Source organism: Anneissia japonica, unplaced genomic scaffold, assembly GCF_011630105.1.
Source record: "Anneissia japonica isolate Jap-2015-1 unplaced genomic scaffold, ASM1163010v1 scaffold1455_len155807_cov116, whole genome shotgun sequence".
NCBI lineage: Eukaryota > Metazoa > Echinodermata > Crinoidea > Comatulida > Comatulidae > Anneissia > Anneissia japonica.
In genome coordinates, this window is record NW_022732745.1 from 73,122 (window position 1) to 76,540 (window position 3,419).

Sequence of the window (3,419 nt, forward strand, 5' to 3'; positions counted from 1 at the left end):
TGTCCACAACCACGTTGATAGGTACATTATTTACATGAGCAGTTGCGTGTAAAGCATTTGCAGAACTTACCCGACTTACAATTATTATTTCTGTCTCAGAGTTTTTTAGCTCTTGACCAATGTTAGATACGCCCACAGATTCAGTCGCTTGAGATGCAATTGCCTGCAGGTTACCCGATTTATCAAGGCTAGTCTATGTTTTAGTTAATCCCATACATGAAGAATCTGATTGACTCTGAACCCCTGATCTTAAAGTACCAATTGAAGATGGTTGGCCTGACTTAAAAGGAGGGTCGGGCAGCTGGCCATCGCCCCCAACCTCTATTCGTTTAAAGGCTCCTCCTCCTTACCCCCAACTTGTTTGATTTGCTTTTCATTAAGCAAGGGGCAATCTCTCTTGTAGTGGCCCGGGTCGTGGCACTCGTAACAGCCCTCCCCCCGTTAGCTAGATTTGCCACCCTTATTAGGTCTTCTCCCCACTTGCCTAACTTTACGGTAGGTATCTTCATCATCTTCCCCATCCTCTTCAGAAGCCGAAGATGATGAAGGCGAACGGCGAGAAGCAGCGGCAGATCGAACATGGGCCTTAACTACCTCCTTGGACGACCTACCCCTTCTCTTAACATACAACCCACTGAGGCTTACATACTGCTCGTATTCCCTTAATGCCTCAACCAAGGTTGCACAGTTCTTATGGAGAACATGCTTCCCCGCCTCAGAGTCCCTGCACCCCAAACAAAATCTTATAGCTGCCTGTCGCCTAATCCAAGATTTTGGAAGGCCACCAAAGGCCTTCCTTGTCATAGTGAGGACCCTATCTCCCCACTCATCTACTGTTTCGTCCTCCCGCTGGGAAGAGGCTTCTAATTTAGCCTGCAAAACTTCCGGAAGGTCATCCTCCTCATATCGCTTATCAAAGGCGCTCATGAGTTTGCGAAAGGAAATGTGTCTATCCATTTCTATCAGATTGACATAGAACTCGGCCGCACTCCCTTCCACACACCAACAGAGTGCATCCGTTCTTTCCTTTCCCGAAAGCTCCTGCTCCTCTGCGAACCTGAGGAACTGCTGTCTAAAAAAGGACCAGTTTTCCTTCCCTTTAAACGTCAAAGTCTTTGGGATATCTTTAGACTTAAATGACGTACCCCTTCGTTTGGATGGAACCCTCCTTTCAGTATGCCTTATAGTTCTCAAAAGTTTGGCATACCCCTGAGAATCATCAGATTCCCGCTCACTTTCCTCCCCAGAATTTAGGTCAACATCCCGACCACTATGTTCGTCACTATCACTGGAGTAATCGAGCTCCCGTCGGGTAGATGCGGATGCACCCCTAGATGACTTAGCTGCCCGGAATGATGTTCCCCCCGAACGGCTATTTCTACTGCCAGAAGGATTACTTTTAGTAGTGGAGGCTTCGAGGTTCTTACTGGAAACGAGATTTGACACTGAGTCAATCATTTTGGAAAAACCCCGACCCTCTAGCACTGGATTGGGAGTAAAGTCAAATTCCTTAATTAACTTAAAACCCCCTCCAATACCCTTAATGTCACTCAAACTCGTCGGGTAGATGTTACCATAACGGGACCTCCACAGGATAATCTTTTCCCCCCGTTTTTTACCAACATTAGGGATAGCGTAAAGATCCGTAACATCACAAAAGTTTATCCTAATTTTACCACCCCCCGACATTATGGGTCAAAGGTCAAATTCGAACAAAATGAAAGTAGTGATACTCTATAGAACAATTCGCACAGTGATCGAAAAATTCAAATAGTAAACAACTCTCAAGGTCAAAGTTCAAACAAGCACAACTTAAAAGAAGTAGTAAATAGTAGAATAAATCGCACAATGATCAAAATATTCAAACTAACACAACTATCAACTTTTAAAGTTAACAGTTAAACATGCATGCATGCAATTGAAAGTAACAATAATGAAATAGTCAAAAAATCCGTAGCGTTTAGCGAATAATTCAAACTAAAAAAACTATAACTCTCAAAAACAGCAAAAACAATATTCAATTAACGAACGTGGTTAGTGTTATTGGGAAATAGGTTTAAGTACGCAGTAAATACAACTACACCTATCCGAATCAACATTCACACAAGCAACAATGCAAACAAAGTTATATTCACCTGTGGATAAAAACCAGGTCGGTTAGAAAGAATATATAAATGAGGAATGCGTATTACACAACCATCGATCCTTACCTTAAGTAAGAAAACAAGGACTGCGCGTCATAAAAATGGCTGCACCTAAACACCACACCCTCTCCTAAACACTAAAGGGGTTATGCCTAACTAATACTCCTAAACTACAAAATACTTGTGTAGGTACTCGATAGTCCACACTCCCCCTAGTAAGACTTCCTCAAACCGGCCAAGAGTGTGCGATCTACAACACTTCCCTACACAAACCCTAACTGTCCTATTCTAAATTCCAGTACAATATCAGTACAAATGATCGTGAGTGACTCCAAACTCACAATCGGCGATATTGTACAATTAACAGCCTTTCGCTCGCAGCGCCAATATTGTGAAATCGCTAAATGTACTTGGTACTCACCGTTTACGGTATTGATTTCCCGCGTAGCAATTAAACAATCTGTGATTACACTGTCACAACTGAACTTGACTGGTCGAGCTCTGGACTTGAAGCGCTCTATCTTCCCGAGAACCTTGGGTCTGCCGGGTGTTGCACGTGTATTGGTAATATGCAAATGCGCTGACCCGAAGGTCGTAGTGCCTCAGTGGTCGGGCTACATTAACCCTGCGAGGGTCGTCACTACACTAGGTTAGGCCTAATTACAAACCACGAGGGTTGATTTTTCAGTTGGTTTTGTACAGATGGATAAAAAGAAATAAAAATATAATATAATAAATGTTTACTCACGAAAATATATTTTATTATTTATTAACGTATTTGCTAGCTGACTGTTTATCATTATGTGAAAATGCATGATGCGATCACGATGATCGACCGTCGGTGGCAGCAAACATTTACTTGATGTATCTTCTCCCCGACTTTTAGGCCAATCATATGTATGTTTCATGCTTCTCGTCAACACTTTTTAGAAATACAATGAGGTGCAGACATTTTTTATTTTTTTATTATATTTATTACAATAAGAATAGTTGTTTTTATCTTGGTTATATGTTGGTATTTATAGAGCACAATGAACGATATCTCACAACAGGATTCATATTCCGTATGAAATTAAATGTGATTACAAACAGGCCTAAAAGATATCATTACCTTGCCCATACATCAGTTCTTATTATAGTTGTGTTTTTAATGTCTTATTTTAATGTGTTAATTATTTTATATAGACATTATTGTTGTTAATTGTTTTATGTTCATTTTATGCGGGGAAATTGTTTGTCTAAGGGGCCACAGTGGAAATAAGTTTTTTAAATATT

At 41.0% G+C, this 3,419-nt stretch overlaps 1 protein-coding gene across 1 annotated transcript in view; it reads right to left on the bottom strand.

Moving 5' to 3' along the window:
* The window catches only part of LOC117115774, a 19,687-nt gene extending 16,268 nt beyond the window's left edge, over positions 1-3,419 (bottom strand). Inside the window, exon 1 of the mRNA XM_033259705.1 lies at positions 2,893-3,419. The gene's annotated coding sequence lies outside the window, so the exon portion shown is untranslated. The remainder of the gene's footprint in view (positions 1-2,892) is intronic.